This window comes from Heptranchias perlo, chromosome 1 (genome assembly GCF_035084215.1).
Source record: "Heptranchias perlo isolate sHepPer1 chromosome 1, sHepPer1.hap1, whole genome shotgun sequence".
Lineage (NCBI taxonomy): Eukaryota > Metazoa > Chordata > Chondrichthyes > Hexanchiformes > Hexanchidae > Heptranchias > Heptranchias perlo.
The window spans coordinates 191,485,879-191,505,844 of record NC_090325.1 but is presented as its reverse complement, the minus strand read 5'-3'; the positions used below and the strand labels follow the sequence as shown (position 1 = coordinate 191,505,844).

Below are 19,966 nucleotides of genomic sequence, written 5' to 3'. Positions count from 1 at the left end.
AGAAATAAGCCGTTTAAAGCCAAATTGAGCAAAGACGCTCAGTCTGTGCATATTAGATGAGTTTTAGCTAATGTAAAAGTAGGTGTATCCAACGAAAATATAAGGAAAGACATAAAAGAAAAGCACAAAAGGATCTAAACACAGCAGAGATCTACTGAGCTGTGCTGCTGTCCAAGAGACTTTGAACCAGATGATACCAACCTTTTATCCTGTTGCGCTCACTTAGATACCGTGTATATGGATGATTCTGCTGATGTTATAATAAAGCCTTGTTATACCCAATTGGAACTGCCAAGCGAATTATTGGAAGGGTAAGTGTGGGCTGAGTGCCCACAAAACGGGAACCCCATCTCAACAAGTGCGACAGTGTTGAAGTGTCTATTTAGGAATTTAGGAATTCACAAAGCATCTCAGAATAAAACTGGGCAACTCAAAGCATAGTTACTATGCGGAGGAGGATGACATAGCTTTGATAGAAATTTGGCTTCAGCCAAGGTGAGACCAAGAACTGAACATTCCTAGCTATGGAGTTTCTAGAAGAGATAGACAAAGCAGAAAAACCTATGCTGAAGTATACTGGAAAGAACCATAGAACCATAGAAAAGATACAGCACAAAAGGGGGCCATTCGGCCCATTGTGTCCTCGCCGGCTCGAAGAACAACCAGGTGCCCATGCTAATCCCACCTTCCAGCACCCGGTCCAAAGCCCTGCAGTTTACAGCACTTTAGGTGCAGGTCCAGGTACTTTTTAAAAGAGTTGAGGGTCCCTGCCTCTACCAATTCAGACAGTGAATTCCATACACCCACCACCCTCTGGGTAAAAAAGTTTTCCCTCATGTCCCCTCGAATCCTTCTACCAATCAGCTTAAATCTATATCCTCTAGGTCTCGAACTCTCTGCTAGGGGAAACAGATACTTCCTCTCTACTCTATCTGGGCCCCTCATAATTTTGTACACCTCAATCAAGTCTCCCTTCAGCCTCCTCTGCTCCAAGGAAAATAACCCCAGCCTATCCAATCTCTCCTCGTAGCTGCAATTTTCAAGACCTGGCAACATTCTTGTAAATCTCCTCTGCACTTTCTCCAGAGCAATTACGTCCTTCCTGTAATGTGGTGAACAGAACTGCACACAATACTCCAGCTGTGGCCTTACCAGCATTTTATACAATTCCATCATTACATCCCTGCTTTTGTATTCTATACCTCGGCTAATAACGGAGAGCATTCCATATGCCTTCTTCACAACCTTATCTACCTGTACTGCCACCTTCAGCGACCTGTGCACATGCACTCCAAGGTCTCTCACTTCCTCTACCCCTCTCAATATATTCCCATTAACTGCGTATTCGCTTTTACTGTTTGCCCTTCCAAAGTGCATTACCTCACACTTCTCCGGGTTGAACTCCATTTGCCACTTTTCCGCCCACTCCACCAACCCATTGATATCTTCTTGGAGTCTACAGCTATCCTCTTCACTATCAACTACACGGCTAATTTTTGTGTCATCTGCAAATTTGCCAATCATGCCCCCTACATTCAAGTCCAAATCATTAATATAAACCACAAACAGCAAGGGACCCAACACTGAGCCCTGTGGCATACCACTGGAAATGGATTTCCATTCGCAAAGACATCCATTGACTTTTACCCTTTGTTTCCTGTTACTGAGCTAATTTTGGATCCAATTCGCCACATTTCCCTGTATCCCATGGGCTTTTACCTTTCTGACCAGTCTGCCATGTGGGACCTTGTCAAATGCCTTCCTAAAACAAACAACATATGTTTCCCAAATGTAGTCCAAAGACTATCCTAATAAGGTCGCTCCTTGGCTAGGCCCCTCCCTGGGCACAATGCATTCTATCACCGAATGCTAACAGTTCAAGAGTTTATTATACAAATGTAGCCTGTATCCTTTATCCAAGATAAAAAGCTGTTACGCACATCTGAGTATTTCCCGAATGGACTTTCTGAGTGCTAATAGAGTAGCCAAGATCCATGAACTATTCATTTTTCAAGAGCTTGACATCCTTCCACGTATTGTTTGCTCCCCCACTTTCTCATTTCAAGGCAGCCACGGCCTTTCAATGCCAAACTGCTATGTAAATCCCTGAATTGTACAAACTCCAGCCATTTGATTGTCCAGTTAGTGATTCCACCAGCAATCAGGCTGCAGGCAGGACTGGCTTACTTCAAACTGTCTGGTGGACAATCTTTAACTGTAAAACTAGCCTCCTTAGACCTTTTCCACAAGTCCACTGTGCATTATCCAAATGGCTGAGTTATACATAGAATTTACAGCACAGAATCAGGCCATTCAGCCCAACTGTTCTATGCCAGTATTTACGCTCCACACGAGCCTCCTCCCTCCCTACTTCATTTAACCCTATTAGCATATCCTTCTATTCCTTTCTCCCTCATGTGTTTATCTAGCTTTCCTTTAAATGCATCTATGCTATTCACCTCAACTACTCCTTGTGGTAGCGAGTTCCACATTCTAACCACTCTCTGGGTAAAGAAGTTTCTCCTGAATTCTTTATTGGATTTATTAGTGACTATCTTATATTTATGACTCCTAGTTTTGGACTCCCCCACAAGGGGAAACATCTTCTCTATGTCTACCCTATCAAACCCCTTCATAATTTTAAATACCTCTATTAGGTCACCCCTCAGCCTTCTCTTTCCTAATAGTTATAATCTCTCATTCTTGTAAAAATTTTTTTCACCTTCAGTGCCTCAAACAGAGTTTCTTATAAAGTAGCAGACTGTTTGTATTTAAGCACAATCTGCAACCAGAAATCTTGATTGAGGCAGTTTCACCAAGTAGCACAGACCTTCTCCCTGGTGTTGAGATCACCAGGTGGGCTTTGTTGACCCCTTGTTCCTTACCAGCCAATGCCAGGTTTGCCAAATCTCTACCTCTCTCCCTGCCCAGGATTTAAACACTTCTCTCTCCTGAATTCTTTTCACCTGGAAGTTCTGAAGGAGTCAGTTCATTGTCCTTCACCACATAACAAAAATAAATCTGCTCTTCAGCCTGGGGCGATTTTGTTTGATGATAGCTCTCCAACCACTTAATGGTGTTGAGCTGTATTGATGCATTGATTAGGTCTCCTGCGATCGGGTCTAAAGTGGGTCATCGGAGACTTCCCTGTGTCCTGCTCTGCACGCTTCATGCAGCCCACTGTAATTGAGTTATAGTCCAACGATTTTTATTTGAAATCTACAAGCTTTCGGAGGCTTCCTCCTTCCTCAGGTAATGTTGGGAAGTTGGTAGCGTAAATATGACCAATAGAGTTAATAGTTTGATAGGCGCTGCTTACTAGTTGCCCTAATCAGCAAATAGTTACACATTTGATGACCAATGCTTCAAACTGCCAACACACCGACACCATCAGACGTTGGAATTTCATTGGAGCTGCCTCCCCAAAAAAAGCTGACTCATCCTATATCAGCTCCAGGATTACTAAAGTGGGTCACTGTTTGGAGCTCATTCGGGACAATACATTCCAGCTGGCACTGGAATTCCCCAAATTTCTGGTCCACTGCCCATGGCCTTCAAACGGGAACTGGATAAGTACTTGAAACAAAAAAATGTGCAGGGCTATGGGGATAGGGCGGGGTAGTGGGACTAGCAAGATTGTTCATGAATAGGGCCGGCGCGGACTCGATGGGCCAAATGGCCTCCTTCTGTAACCTTCTATGATTCTATGATTTAGGGATAAGCATCGAAGCTAGCTCTTTGAAGATGGGGCGATACTATCGTAATCACACAAATGACCTCAACTGGGGCATTCTTACTTATTGAGAAACCCTCTCTTAATACAGAAATGTTTTCTCATTTTCATAACTCCAAACATATCCTTTCTCTCTCAACGGTCCTGCCCTAAGTTATTCTATTTCCCGACAAACAAATCCCTAAAATAGGTGGACTGGTGTAGGATCTTTAGAAACTGTGGGTACTAATTGGCCTCTGTCTTTAAATTCCCCTTATCTGTGTTGCCAATTACAAAGCTTTTCACACTACAGAGTTTGGATAGATACGTACTGACCAAAGTAACATAAATGAAGGATCGAACATGTACCAGGTTAGTGCTGTCAGGGAACTAGATTGCCAGCTTGCAGGTGTGAGTAAGAATTAATTTATCAAATTCAAAAAAGAAATTAAAAATAACCACTTATTGGAGTGGATTCTCAAGCAGAGAGGATTCTGCTTGATGGTAGGGAAATGTTTGGCAATGTTGTGAATGACACACACACAAAGTTTATTTTCCCCCAAATATGAAGAGCAGTCGCAAACTCCTTGAATTGGTCAAAATTTGGATCTTTACTGAACTAACCCAAACTATGGTTCTGGAATCTGAATATCATTTGCGACTCAACCTGAGAGGACACTGTCACTGCTATTCCTGCTCCCACTGTCACAGGAAAATAGCAATATAGGAACAGAAGGAGGCCATTCAGCCCCTCGAGCCTGTTCCACCATTCAATTGGATCATGGCTGATCTGTATCTCAACCCCAACTACCCGCCTTCGTTTCGTAACCCTTAATACCCTTTCATAACAAAAATCCAGCAATCAATTGACCCCCAGCCTTAACAGCTTTTTGGGGGAGAGTGTTTCAGATTTCCACTACCCTTTGTGTGAAGAAGTGCTTCCTGACATCACCCTTGAATGAACTAGCTGTAATTTTAAGATTGTGCCCCCTTGTTCTGGACTGCCCCATCAGAGGAAATTGTTCCTCTCTATCTACACTGTTCCTCTCTATCTACTCCTGTTGCTGCCACCACAACAACTTGCATTTATATAGCGGCTCTCATAGAAGAATGTGTCAGAACATTTAGTTAGCCATCATTGAAGTGTAACTGGGAAATATAACGTGTCTTTTGAATTAATCTTTTCTAGATGTTTTCTCTCATTAAAATGTGTTGTTCAGGTTGCCGCCTCCAAAGCCATATTTTGATAAGTAACAGCTCTTAGTTCTCAGAATCAATTAAGGAAAGGTAAACAAATGAAGGAAAGCTAATCATTAACTGGGCCTGATCCAATTGAGGAACTCCCAGTTTAGCTTCACTCCCTCTCATGCTGATGTTATAGCAAGCAGAAACACTTGCCAACTGCAAACTTTAAAATAACATCCAGATACGTCTTGATTTTTAAAAATTCGTTCATGGGTTGCGGGCGTCGCTGGCGAAGCCGGCATTTATTGCCCACCCTTAATTGCCCTTGAGAAGGTGGTGGTGAGCCGCCTTCTTGAACCGCTGCAGTCCGTGTGGTGAAGGTTCTCCCACAATGCTGTTAGTTAGGGAGTTCCAGGAATTTGACCCAGTGACGATGAAGGAACGGCGATATATTTCCAAGTCGGGATGGTGTGTGACTTGGAGGGGAACGTGCAGGTGGTGTTGTTCCCATGTGCCTGCTGCCCTTGTCCTTCTAGGTGGTAGAGGTCGCGGGTTTGGGAGGTGCTGTCGCAGAAGCCTTGGTGAGTTGCTGCAGTGCATCCTGTGGGTGGTACACACTGCAGCCACGTTGTGCCGGTGGTGAAGGGAGTGAATGTTCAGGGTGGTGGATGGGGTGCCAATGAAGCGGGCTGCTTTGTCCTGGATGGTGTCGAGCTTCTTGAGTGGATTCGGCGATGGTAATGCCGTTGAATGTCAAGGGAGGTGGTTAGACTCTCTCTTGTTGGACATGGTCATTGGCTGGCACTTATCTGGCGCGAATGTTACTTGCCACTTATCAGCCCAAGCCTGGATGTTGTCCAGGTCTTGCTGCATGCGGGCACGGACTGCTTCATTATCTGAGGGGTTGCAAATGAAACTGAACACTGCAATCATCAGCAAACATCCCCATTTCTGACCTTATGATGGAGGGAAGGTTATTGATGAAGCAGCTGGAGATGGTCGGGCCTAAGACACTGTCCTGAGGAACTCCTGCAGTAATGTCCTGGGGCTGAGATAATTGGCCTCCAACAACCACTACCATCTTCCTTCGTGCTAGGTATACTCCAGGTATGACTCTAGGTATGATTGCTTGCATGTGTGAGCTAGAGTCTATTATAAAAGATGTCATAACAGGACACTTAGAAAATATCAACGGGATTAGACAAAGTCAACATGGATTTATGAAAGGGAAATCATGTTTGACAAACCTACTGGAGTTTTTTGAGGATGTAACTGGTAGAATAGATAAGGGAGAACCAGTGGATGTGGTTTATTTGGATTTTGAGAAGGCCTTTGATAAAGTCCCACATAAGAGTTAGTGTGTAAAGTCCCACATAAGTGTTAGTGTGCAAAATTAAAGCACATGGGATTGGTGGTAATATACTAGCACTGATTGAAAATTGGTTAACAGACAGAAAACAGAGAGAAGGAAGAAATGGATCTTTTTTGGGGTGGCAGGCAGTGACTAGTGGGGTACCACAGGGATCAGTGCTTAGGCCCCAGCTATTCACAATATATATCAATGATTTGGATGAGGGAACCAAATGTAATATTTCCAAGTTTGCTGACGACACAAAACTAGGTGGGATTGTGAGTTGTGAGGAGGATGCAAAGAGGCTTCAAGGCGATTTAGACAAGTTGAGTGAGTGGGCAAATACATGGCAGATGCAGAATAATGTGGATAAATGTGAAGTTTGGAAGGAAAAACAGCAAGGCAGAGTATTATTTAAATGGTGATAGTTTGGGAAATGTTGATGTACAAAGGGACCTGGGTGTCCTTGTACACCAGTCACTGAAAGCAAACATGCAGGTGCAGCAAGCAGTTAGGAAGGCAAATGGTATGTTGGCCTTCATTGCAAGAGGATTTGAGTACAGGAGCAAGGATGTCTTACTGCAGTTATACAGGGCCTTGGTGAGACCACACCTGGAGTATTGTGTGCAGTTTTGGTCTCCTTACCTAAGAAAGGATATACTTGCCATAGAGGGAGTGCAGCGAAGGTTCACCAGACTGATCCCTGGGATGGCAGGACTGTCGTATGAGGAGAGATTGGATCGACTCGGCCTGTATTCCCTCGAGTTTAGAAGAATGAGAGGGGATCTCATTAAAACATATAAAATTCTGACGGGCTAGACAGACTGGATGCAGGGAAGATGTTTCCCCTGGCTGGGGGGTCCAGATTGAGGGGCTACAGTCACAGGATACGAGATAGGACATTTAGGACTGAGATGAGGAGAAATTTCTTCACTCAGAGGGTGGTGAACCTGTGGAATTCTCTACCACAGAAGGCTGTGGAGGCCAAGTCACTGAATATATTTAAGAAGGAGCTAGACAGATGTCTAGACACAAAAGGCATCAAGGGGTATGGGGAGAGAGCAGGAATATGGTATTGAGATAGAAAATCAGCCATGATCATATCGAATGGCGGAGCAGACTCGAAGGGCCGAAGGGCCTACTCCTGCTCCTATTTTCTATGTTTCTATGTTTCTATAATCACCATCCTGATGCAATGGGATGATTGCCATATTAGCCAGCTCCTCAGCTGGTAAATGCTTTTCATTTTAATGCATGCAGTTGTCTGCATTGAGAGTTTTGCTTGTTTGAACTTGTCAGGGCCATTTACTGATACCGTGGTAGAATGCTTGAGGTTCTAGCATAGCTGACTTGAAATTATCTCACTTTGGCAATCGGAAAAGCACGGAACGTTCGGCCTCGTCTCTTCTTTTCTGTCAAAATGGCTGCACGCCATATGTCTAACTCTTTTGTGGCTTCTCGAGGTTTTACAATACCTTGCCTTGCAGAGCTGATCAATTTAGCTTCTATGATTAATAAGGTTCAGATTCCAAAAAATTCTTGTAAAGGCAGGATTATGTTGTAATGCTACTGGATTTAAAGGAGAAGACGTTGACATCTCTTTATGATATATGCCCAGACATAAATAAACTTTATATTTATTGAGAACGGCTGACATTTCCAACTTATTCAAACCTATACTTTAAAATACCCTGCTTCTATATCTATATATATGAAGTACAGTATCAGATAATGTTAGCAAAATGAGATTCTCATACTGCCAAAATCAATCCCATACAATTAATTATTTCTCATCCAATTGGATGAATTACATTAACACACCTCCCCCCTTTCATATAAACACCTAGAAATTGGGCTGCAACCATTTATCGGCGCTAGGGGTGGGATGGGGGCTGGGAAGGGGGGGTAGTTCTTTCCACCAATGAAGGTAGGGCCATTTATAATGCAAATTAGAAGAGTGCATTGATACCCCTTTGCAGATTTTGACTATAGATCCATTTTTCAATGCATTGTGGGTGTTGCCACAGTTTGGCATTCTTGGCCATTTTTTCCACGGAAAAGCCACTGGCATTTCGCCGCAATTTACGCGTGTAAACGCTTTCGGTGAAGTTACGATGCGGGAGTGGGATTAACTCCGAGGCATTTCCCAGCCCTGGATATAAGCGGTTTTGATAATATGTATTGTGAGCAAAAACTGCCTAAAAGGGCGTTAGCTTTTCAGGGCGGCCTCCATGCTGAGTGGTGGACACATAGAGAGATGGGAGGTATTTAAAATACAGGATGGGCAGTCGTTTCGCACAGATCCCAAACAATGACCAATTCGATAGCAACCTCTGGCCATTCGAGAAGGTATCAAGCACCTTGGTGTTGACCAACTCTTTTGACCGCCACTAGTCTTTGAAGAAAAACTTTTAAAATTCGGGACACTGACACCAAAGAAGGAGCAGTAAACTTGCAAAGGGGAGAGTACCTCTGCCCTGGGCCTAAGGACAGTATGCAGAAAGAGATTGTTCTTTTACGTTATGTAAGATACCCACCGAAGTGGGCGAACGCTCGTGTGTCCTTTACTTTTGTCACAGTATGCGAACAGAAGTTACACTCATTGTGCCAAGTGTCTCGCAACATACTCAGCGTTCCGTATGTCTCGTCTACTGCGGATTGAAGCAGCTTACGAATTGAATTGACCATCGTTTTGCCTAGTGCTAACTCGGCCCCGCTTTGGAGTTATTGAAGGAGTACGCGTGTAAGTCAAGGAGATCCAGTCCAGAACACAAGGACGTAGAATTACATAGAATGTACAGCACAGAAATAGGCCATTCGGCCCAACTGGTACATGCTGGTGTTTATGCTCCACACAAGCCTCCTCCCACCCCTCTTCATCTAACCCTATCAGCATTTATTGGTAGGGTATGACTTGTGTGTGCATTCCCACCACCCCTGCCAGGGTTGTCTCTTGGTAGTTTTCTTTCACATGTCTGGTGTTTATGACTTGGAGTATTTTGGGAGCTGGCATTGTGTCCTGGTTTTGGGATTTTGTGATTTTCCTGGATCATCTACACTGTAGGAAGCAAGGTGAACCATAAACACTGCACAAATCAGATACGATAAAGATAAAGATCTTTTTAATTGTGTCCCTCAGAACAGTTAAAAAACTAGAATGTCCTTTGTGCCCGAACCTTTCTGAATCATTGTACTGGAAAACTGGCGAAGAAGCACTTTTCTATAATGCTAGTTGAACTCTTGTGGTATTGCACAGGGGGAGTTGAGACCAAGCGTAGTGTACAGATAAAAGGGGTCAAAGAATATGGGGTAATTGGACCAGGGTAATTCAATAACCATTTTTAAAATCATATATTCTGTCCTTATTTATTTTTGTATAATAATTTGAAAAATATTATGGCAGTTTGGGAAGCAGAGAAGTAGAGTTGGTTCAACAAAGGAGTTTCTCTGCAGTACAGGCTCAGGAGTTAGGAGATGCAAAATTGAGGTGCCAAAGCGCCACCAGTGGCGGGAGGGTGTAATTGCAACGTGACAAGTTTACATAGGAATTTCTATTGTAAAAGTGGACATGGGAATGTATCATGGGAAGAGCTGATAGAGGAAGTGTGTGCAGATGTAGGATATTTAATATATTATTGAAGTACCTGTAAAATGCATACACCACCAATAGTTCCCCAAAACTCCCGTAGTACCAATCCAATAATACAGCTGCCAACGACATAGTGAACGTAGTCTGGAACATCAGTCTTGTTGATGGGACGGTGGGGAGATTCCACAGTTGCAGTGTGCAAGAAAATAAAAATGAGATACTTTCCATTACCCAAATGTACAATGATATTTTATAAACAAAATACTCCACCAAAAAAAAAATAAGTGCACTGTAATTGCTAAAGGCAACTGAGTCCTGTTCTGCCAGAACTTGTCTGCTGTAACAAATCAAAATTGAACAGTGCGATAATGTTTTTGAAACTCACCCTGCTCATTTTGTGCATGGAATGTGAGCTTCATTTCTAGCAGATAAATGATTCATTCAGGAATCTTCGGAGAGGGTAATTTTAAACCTAACTCTCTGGGCTGAAAACCCAGTGGATCGGGTGGAACGCCGATTTTACACGCCGTCCATTATTACTCTCTGCTGACTTCAATGGGGAGTAAAATCAGGCTGGGCATAAAACCAGCGTTGCCCCCGACCCCGTCAGTTTCTCGATGGGCGGGTTAGGTTAAAATCGCCCCCTTCAATACACTGGGAATAGTGTAAAATGCGCTGCTCTGCTGGCATGTGAATCCTCGTACCAGGAACAAGGGGTCAACTTTCCGCCTGGGCGCAAAACAACAACGACAACAACAACAACGACAACGCCTCACATTTATATTTATTGAATGGCGGAGCAGGCTCGAGGGGTCGTATCATAGAATCATAGAAAGGTTAGAGCAGGGAAGGAGGCCATTCGGCCCACCGAGTCCGCGCCGGCTCTATGCAACAGCAATCCAGAAAGTCGCACTCCCCCGCCCTATTCCTGTGGCCCTGCACATTTTTTTTTACTTTCAAGTACTTATCCAGTTCCCTTTTGAAGGCCACGATTGAATCTGCCTCCACCACTCCCCGTGGGCAGTGCATTCCAGATCCTGACCACTCGCTGTGTAAAAAAGCTTTTCCTCATGTCACCTTTGGTTCTTTTCCCAATCACCTTAAATCTGTGCTCTCTGGTTCTTGACCCTTCCGTCAATGGGAACAGTTTCTCTCTATCTACTCTTGTCTAGACCCTTCATGATTTTGAATACCTCCATCAAATCTCCTCGCAACCTTCTCTGTTCTAAGGAGTATGGACTACTCCTGCTCCTATTTCTTATGTTTTTATGTATATAGCACCTTTAAAGTGATAAAACATCCCAAGGTGCTTTGCAGGAGCGTTATCAAACAAAATTTGACACCAAACCACATAACGAAATATTAGGTCAGGTGGAAAAGCTTGGTGGAAGAGGTAGGTTTTAAGGAACATCTTAAAGGAGGAGAGAGAGGTAGCGAGATGAGGGGATTCCAAAGCTTAGGGCCTAGGCAGCTGAAGGCACGACCGCCAATGGCGGAGTGCTGAAAATCGGGGATGCACAAGAGGCCAGAATTGGAAGAGCGCAGAGGTCTCGGAGGGTTGTAAGGCCGGAGGAAGTAACAGGGATAGGAAGGGACGAGGCCATGGAGAGATTTGAAAACAAGGATTAGAATTGTAGAATCGAGGCTTTGCCGGACCAGGAGCCAATGTAGGTCAGCGAGCACAGGGGTGATGTGTTGTGTTGCAGGTTGGCTACCCGTTATAGAAATTTAAATCGGATAGTTTCTATAACGGGTGGTCGATCTGCAAAGCTAGTTTTACACCTGAGCGACAAGTTGAAAGTCTACCCCATGGAATCTACCCCCAGATTCCTTTGGCACCTTTTCTCATCTTACAGATAAAGAAACATTTTATTTGTAAGCTGAAGAGGAATTAAATAAATACAGCAAGTGCTGGAAAGAACCAGTATTTGAACAAGTAAAGGCAGATAAATGTTTTGGGTGGAGATCCTTCTTAAGTACTCAAAAGAATGGAGTGAGTATGATGGCTGGGAGTATATAGAATCATAGAAAGTTATGGCACAGAAGGAGGCCATTCAGCCCATCATGTCCTTGCCGGCCAAGAAAGAGCTATCCAGTTTAATCCCACTTTCCTGCACTTGGTCCATAGCCCTGTAGCACTTCAAGTGCACATCAAAGTACTTTTTAAATGAGTTGAGGGTTTCTGCCTCTACCACCCTTTTAGGCAGTGAGTTCCAGACCCCCACCACCCTCTGGGTGAAAAGATTTCTCCTCAGCTCTCCTCTGATCCTTCTACCAATTTCTTTAAATCTATGTCCCCTGGCCACTGACCCCTCTGCTAACGGAAATAGGTCCTCTCTATCCACTCTATCTAGTGCCATCATAATTTGATATACCTCAATTAAACTCCCCTCCGCCTCTTTTGTTCCAAAGTAAACAACCCCAGCCTGTCCAATTTTTTTCTCACTGCTAAAATTCTCCAGCCCTGGCAACATCCTCATAAATCTCCTTCGTACACTCTCTAGTGCAATCACATCTTTTCGGTAATGTGGTGACCAGAACTGTATGCCCTACTCAAGCTGTGGCCTAACCAATGTTTTATACAGTTCTAGCATAACCTCCCTGCTCTTATATTCTATGCCTCGGCTAATAAAGGAAAGTATCCCGTATGCCTTTTTAACCACCTTATCTACCAGTCCTGCTACCTTCAGGGATCTGTGGACATGCACTCCAAGGTCCCTTTGTTCCTCTACACCTCTCAGTATCCTCCCATTTATTGTGTATTCCCTTGCCTTGTTTTCCCTCCCCAAATGCATTACCCCTCACTTCTCTGGATTGAATTCCATTTGCCACTTTTCTGCCCACCTGACCAATCCATAATAAAATATTAAGCTTATCATGACTCACTAAACTGCAAGACCAAGGTTTCTGTGTTAAGACAGAAAGAACATGCATTTATATAGCACCTTTCACATCCTCAGGACATCCAAAGCATCTTACAGCTGATGAATTACTTTGTGAACTGTAGTTACTGTTGTGCTGTAGGCAAACGCAACAGCCAATTTGTCCCACAAATAGCAATGAGATAAATAACCAGTTAGTCTGTTTTAATGATGTTGGTTGAAAGACTAATGTTAGTCAGGACACGGGGAGAACTCCCCTTTTCTTCTTAGAATAGTGTCACAGGATCTTTTACATCCACCTGAACAGGGAGATGAGGCCTTGATTTAACGTTTCGTTCGAAAGACAGCACCTCCTACAATGCAACACTTCCTCAGCACTGCAAGTGAGGTGTCAGCCGAGATTATATGCTCAAGTCAGAGTCAGAGGCACCGCTGAGTCAAGTTGACACTGAAATTATATAACCAAAGCAGCCTCAATTTTATTAGAGAATTCCAGAACCCCATTAATAAGTTTCTACTCAAATTCGAATGTCTTTTTGAAGTATGCACACATGCTTTGGCCATGTAGTGATGCCAACATGGAAAACTCGACATGTCGTATGAATAAACGCACGCACAGAATAATGGTAAAACATTGAGGCAAAATCACAAAAACGTCCGCTTGGTCAGAAAAGATCAGAAATCCCCACCATCGTTAGTGACTGCCGGTCAGAAAAGATCAGAAATCCCCACCATCGTTAGTGACTGCCAGATGTTAATTCCAGCACAAAGTTAATGTTTAAGCCTTGTGCCTGTACTAAGAGGTAGCCACGTGAAGTCAATCCCAAAGGTGATATTTGTGCAACTGTCATGTAGCAATGAATTAACAGTGCATTTTAAGCTGCACTGACAGTCACACACTTTCCTAAATAACAAATCACCTGGATAGAAGCCATGAGAATAAGAAAATTTTACCCCAATTTGCATAACCAAAACAATCTCATCCTCTCTTCCCAAAATGTGGTGTGAACCGTAAGTGTTTGAAGCTAAGGACAGTGCATGTTCTGAAAAGAGGCGCTATATTCAGAGGTTTAACAAACTTTTCTTTTGTTTGGAAGAGGGACAAAAACTGAACGAATTTGCATTATTCTTGTTATGCTAACAGCCTGCACAAATTAGGTTCACTGTACATTGAGACCTTTGTGTTTGGAAATAAAAGATCACAGGTTTGCCCAATAGTTTTTCATGAGCACAATGATGCTTTAACAGGTGCAACATTAAAGAGTCAGAAGCAAAATACGGCAGATGCTGGAAATCTGAAATAAAACAGAAAATGCTGGAAATACTCAGCAAGTCAGGCAGCATCTGTGGAGAAAGAAACAGAGTTAATGGGCTCGATGTTACCAGGGCTGCGGGTTCGCGGCGGGGGGGCTATTGGGCGTGTGGGTAACGCACCCGGTGAAATTAGTCAGCCACCCGCGCGATCGCAGCCCAATTGGATCCACTTACCTGGTCTTCCGGGTTCCCCGCTGCTGATCTGCGCGTCGGGCGGGCTGCGCATGCGCAGTAAGCTCTGTCAGCTGGAGGAGCTCTATTTAAAGGGGCAGTCCTCCACTGACAGACGCTGCAACAAATAGAAAAAATGACAGCATGGAGCAGCCCAGGGGGAAGGCTGCTCCCAGTTTAATGATGCCTCACTCCAGGTATCAATACATGGGGTGAGGAGGAGGGGGAGGACAGAGATCTTCTCCCCGGCGGGCGGGAGGAAGCGGCCTGCCTCTGCCACCAAGAAAGCCTGGCTCGAGGTGGCAGAGGAGGTCACCTGCACCACCAACATATCGCCCACCTGCATACAGTGCAGGAGGTGCTCCAATGACCTAAGTAGGTCAGCCAAAGTGAGTACACTTACTCATTCCCCTACACTCCGTCTGCCACATCACCGCCCCCACCCCACATCTCCTTCTGCACTGCCAGCACTACTCTGTCACATCACCCCTCATACCCACTCAAAGCTCATCCTCATCTTACCTGCACTTACTCACCTCGCCAGTACTCATCCCGCCACTACCACTCAACCCAATCCTCATACAATCTCATGGCTCTATCTCATACTCACCCTCTCGTGCATCTCTTTCACGGTCAGCCTCACTCAACCTGCCACTACCTGTGCTGCAGCCACAGGGCATGCATCACATATGTGCAGTAGGCAGCGTAAGGCAAACGTGTCGTGAGCATGAAGGGGATGCACAAGGGTGTTTGAGGGTTTGTCATGGTTGTTACTTATATTGAATTTCTGACCAACTCACAGTACATATTATATTGGCACCACTACTGCCATGTCTTTGCGAATCTCGTCTGGTTTGTGCAATAATGCCCTTTCCTGAGGATCACAATGAAGACCCACAACTGATGCCACCCATTGTGTCACTGCAGAGTGGGTGTAGGTGTATTTGCAGGGCTCTTCTGTGCAGACGGCTGAGAGACGTCGGCGATGTCCCCGGTGGCACCCTGGAAGGATGCGGAGGAGAAGTTGTTGAGGGCAGTGGTGACTTTGACAGCGACAGGTATGAAGATGGTGCTCGGGCCAGCCGGGAGCAGCTCGGCATGAAAGAGGCTGCAGATGTCCACGACTACATGTCGAGTGACTCTGAGCCTCCGTGTGCACTGCTGCTCAGAGAGGTCCAGGAAGCTGAGCCTCGGTTTGTGGACCCTGTGGCGAGGGTAGTACCCTCTGCGACGCATCTCTCTCTGCGGTAGCCCTCCCTCCTGCTGTACAGGTGGATGTGTCACAGCACTGTGTTGTGGAGCTCCACGTGTCAGAGGTGGACGGCGAGGCTGGTGAGGCTGGTGATGCTGTTCGCCCTCCGAGGAGGTCATGACTGCAGCTACGGCGGCCCCCATCCAGAAGATGTACATCTGAGGGGGTCCGCAAGGTAGGTACATGTCTCTGGACCCCGGGGTAAGTGTGCAAGTTGGTGAATTTGATTGTCAGGAGGAGGGTGGTGGAGGCCAAACTTTGTCCCAAGTGACAGAGTGGTCTCCTGCAATGAGTGAGGGTCTCCCCCCCCATCTGTCAAATGGGCCTTTGCAGCTGCCACAGGCTGACAGCTGCAACACGTCCATTTGAACTGGGAGTATGGGAAACAGTCCCAGTTTTCTATAAAATCCCACCCCTCCTCACATAATCCCTTAATCAGGTCAGTTAATGACCTGAACAAGCAAAATAAATAGCTTCAAGTGGAACCCCGCTGGCTTTAATTGCCTGCGGGATTCCCACCAGCGGGGGCTGCGTGCGCACGCCGGCGCGTCAGTGGGGAACCCGGAAGTGGGCGGGTTGGAGCCGGGCTCCCGACCCACTCCGGGATTCTCCGATTTTCGGAGCCCCCCCCCCCGCCAGGAACGCACCTGATAGCGGGTGCTAAAATGATGCCCAATGTTTCAGGTCATCGACCTGAAATATTAACTCTGTTTCTTTCTCCACAGATGCTGCCTGACTTGTTGAGTATTTTCAGCATTTTCTGTTTTTATTAGAGAGTCAGAACCTTATTTAATCCTTAACTCTAAATTACATTCAAACTATTTTATCTCAGGTGAAATCTTCCTGACTTTTTATGCCTCCCTCCCCCTACCTGCCCCCACCCCACCCCCCGAACCCTCCAACTTTTTGGTGGTAAAACATTTCTCTTTAATCACTTCCTGCCTGTCTAATGGTATTAAAAGCTTTCCTCTACAATGTGGGAGAGAAAAATAGACAACTGCTGGCAAGAAATATATTTTAAATGTAGCTTTAGGTCTTTTGATAAGACACTCTGCCAACTATTTTGCATTGGTGTTATGAACTCAAGTTGCTTACCTGAAATTTGGCCAAAAGTTTGTCCCATCTCTTTCCAATAGACAGTCTTCTTCCCTGCCACTCTTCTGGCATCTAGCCCAGTTAATAAAGTTCCTCTGATGTATGTGGAAGAAATGTGTTGTTCTTCGTCAAGGGAAGGTGGAGTTTCCTGTAGAACATAACAGAAAATCCTGATTAGCAAAAACACCAGACGCTGATTTTGATACCTGAACATGTTTCAGCAAGAGATTAAACTAAACAGTGCGTGTAAATGTTCCTTAGGCACACTGTCAAATCAGAGTAACAGCTTCCTAACGTAGGCAAGCAAAAGTTGTGGGTGATTTTGAGATTTTAATCTCTCTGGCTTACTTATTGCCTGACTGTCATAATTATTGACTTATATATATGTTCAATTGTATGCCTTTTTAGTTAAGAACATAAGAAATAGGAGCAGGAGTAGGCCACACGGCCCCTCGAGCCTGCTCCGCCATTCACTAAGATCATGGCTGATCTTCTGCCTCAGCTCCACTTTCCCACCCAACTCCCACATCCCTTGATTCCCTTAGTGTCCAAAAATCTATCGATCTCAATCTTGAATATACTCAACGACTGAGCATCCACAGCCCTCTGGGGTAGAGAATTTCAAAGATTCACAACCCTCTGAGTGAAGAAATTCTTCCTCATCTCAGTCCTAAAGTCACCCAGCTTAACTATATTCTCTATCCTGTAGAGTTGGGGAAGTCGAACTGTATTTGTTTAATGTGTCAGATTTGATTCATGTAGATGTGACAACTGATCCATGTATGTAGGTCATGACTAGGATTCTCCATAAAAGCAATACTTCTTCCACTGCCTGTAAGAATTCTGGGAATTCCACCTTTTCCCTGAATATGGAAAACTTTGGCCATTGACTAAAATCCTAAGATGGAAGGATAGGTGAGAGGTCACCAGACAAATCAACAACACGCACAGTGGAATGTGGGAGAATTACTGCTTCAAGACATGTCTCTGTTTTAATGCAAAACCTACAGCAGGTGGTCAACGATCAGAAAGGCAGTAGGCCATTGAAAGAGGCAACTGCTCCAGACATGGTGGGGCTATGTCTTTGTTTTAAAGCAAAACCGATCAACACCTAAGACGTTGGATACAAAAGGAAGCCTTGTGTGGCAGGTACTCAACAAATCGGAATTAACAATGTCCCATCGAGAAAAGCAATTGCAACAAGATGAGAGACCATCAAAAGCCATCAAAGATTCTTAAGGATTTTGTAAGAACTGTTTAAACTGACATGCAGTGCCTCATTTAAGTGACGAAGACCATTGTAAGAGGAGGGGTATATAAGTGGAAACTCGAAACCCCTCTCTTTCTTGCTTTTTGCTCTTGTTCTGCCTCTCTCTTGTTTTGCTCGCTTGTTTTTGCTGTCTCTTGTTCTGCTCCTCTTGTTTTGCTCTCTTGTTTTGCTCTCTTGCTTTTCACCCGAGCTCTCCAGGGAGGAGAGCAGCTTCCAGCGAAACCAACAAACCCTACATGAGAGAACCAGTCAGCCAGACCTGCAAGTGCAAAGGATTGGTGAGCCTCGACCATATGTGTGCACATGCAAACACACATACGTGCACACTTATGCACATGCACACACATGCACACACACACAAAGCAGAGATCACTGGATAATAATCTGAAGAGATTTTTTTGCTCCTTTGCCAGAACCACTGATGCCAACTACAGTGGCTCTGCTGCCCATTTTAAATCAGCTAACTCAGTATAGGCTGGGAATTGAACATCCCATCAGCCATCGGGAATGTTCCCACTGTGTTTGCTTTTAATTGCTACACAATGGCTTTTGGACAGGTTCCGTTCACTGCGAGATGCTGAGAGTACATTCTGATAAGCAATGGAATACAAATCAGCTTCATAAATCTCAGCTAGTTTAAATTCACTGTGTCGGTAATGCCCAAGTAAAAGCTAAGTTTGCTTAGATTGAACTCACATACTGTTTTTAAGATGAGCTATCATGCTGTAATTTTGCCTCAAATTTCAAATCTGTGATAATTTTTTCTACCTTTTCTGTGCATGTATATCTGTGTACTTAGAATCACACAGCACAGAAGGAGGCCATTTGGCCTATCGTGCCTGTGCTGGCTCTTTGAGAGAGCTATCCAATTAGTCCCACTCCCCTGTTCTTTCCCCATAGTCCTGCAATGAGGAAAGTTGGATATTTACCATGTCTAACCAACTGCAGGAATTATCAAGAAGGCAAACAGATTTTTCTATCTCCAAAAAACACTATAGAGATAACTTTAGATGCTTACACCACTGAACAACCGCTTCCATTGCTGATGCTAAAAGTGCAAATTGCTAGATCCCATCAAAGGCTTTGAAGAAATTAAAGGACGATGACTAATGTTCAAGAGTTGAGTTCGGAGGCTCATTACATAAAAAGAGCGCCAATGGAACAGCCATGTCGAAAACCATACCAGTGACTGTGGATTAGGCCAAAACTTTCAAGATGAGCAGCGTAACTTTAGAAATACGGATTAAGGATAAAGGGAAACACTCTTCTCTGAGGTAAGATGAACGCAAGGACATTTCAAAGAAGAAGGAAAATCGGATTCAGGGTCACAGACATTGAAGAGAGGGCATAGGATGGGATAAGTATGGAGGCACGCAACCTGAGGAAGATGGGAGGATTCGAAGTCTCACTGGATACCAGACAGAGGAGGATCTGACAGACACAGCAGGGATAAAACTGAATTTTGGTTATAGTGGACAAACAGAATGACGAAACGGAGGCTCTTCCAAAATAACAAGAATAGAATTGGAGGGGGAAAGATAGTCAAAAAAGATTGGCGTTGTCTTTAGGAGAGCTAGCAACAGGACAGAAAAGAGCTGGAAATAGGATTCATAGAATTTTCTAGAGGCAGCTTTGGCAAGGGTAACAGTAGGAGTCAGTTGCTGGAGAGGTCAAAACTACTGCTATTCATTCATGATCCTTATATCTGTGCCAGTGAAATGATTGATGATCTGGGAATTTCACTGTCTGCATCTAGGAAGGTACTAAATACTTAAAGTGATTGATGTTATTCTAATTGGTAGCCATGATGTGGAGATGCCGGTGATGGACTGGGGTTGACAATTGTAAACAATTTTACAACACCAAGTTATAGTCCAACAAATTTATTTTAAATTCCACAAGCTTTCGAAGGCTTCCTCCTTCATCAGGTGACAACGAAGGAGGAAGCCTCCGAAAGCTTGTGGAATTTAAAATAAATTGTGGAATTTAAAATAAATTGTAAATTCTACACTGTTCACCTGACGAAGGAGGAAGCCTCCGAAAGCTTGTGGAATTTAAAATAAATTTGTTGGACTATAACTTGGTGTTGTAAAATTGTTTACAATTCTAATTGGTGAGGAACATTTCATACTTCACTTTTCGATC

At 44.3% G+C, this 19,966-nt stretch overlaps 1 protein-coding gene across 1 annotated transcript in view; it reads right to left on the bottom strand.

The window, feature by feature from the left end:
• LOC137330224 (PDZ and LIM domain protein 5-like) overlaps positions 1–16,630 on the bottom strand; it is a 274,221-nt gene extending 257,591 nt beyond the window's left edge. The window contains exon 1 of the mRNA XM_067994479.1: positions 16,552–16,630. The gene's annotated coding sequence lies outside the window, so the exon portion shown is untranslated. The remainder of the gene's footprint in view (positions 1–16,551) is intronic.
• Positions 16,631–19,966: the final 3,336 nt, after the last annotated feature.